Here is a 538-nt window from a genome sequence, read left to right as displayed (position 1 = left end):
TTTAAACAGCTTTGACTACTTTTCGCCGCAAGACAATATTGTACGTTTATTAAAAGCGTATACAATACATTTCATATTCGTACCCAAACACACACACACACACACACACACACACACACACACACACACACACACACACACACACACACACACACAGACACACACACACACACACACACATACACACACAAATGTTTCTATCTATATGTATATATACATGCACTCATGCAAATATTTAAGCGTATATAAATACTACATTTTTATAAATACAACACACACGTTAAATTTGATTGTCCATTACTTTAATTTTATGCATGACAGACGTTCCTCAGGTGGTATAACCATATTTCCAATGCTTTTCAATGCTGCTATCAGCATGTTGCAAGCTTCCGGGTGGTCTTGTTCTAGCTTGATCAGTACCTATTTTGCTGTTATCGTTGCCAAGTAGAAATTGTTTTCGTGACGGCATTTTGTATATCATCTCCATTTTTTTTCTTTTGTTTATAAAATCTGCTTGATTTGTTTATTTAAAATGTTT

Source organism: Octopus bimaculoides, chromosome 6 (assembly GCF_046866305.1).
Source record: "Octopus bimaculoides isolate indiv1 chromosome 6, ASM4686630v1, whole genome shotgun sequence".
NCBI lineage: Eukaryota > Metazoa > Mollusca > Cephalopoda > Octopoda > Octopodidae > Octopus > Octopus bimaculoides.
Note: the sequence above shows the minus strand (reverse complement) of the source record.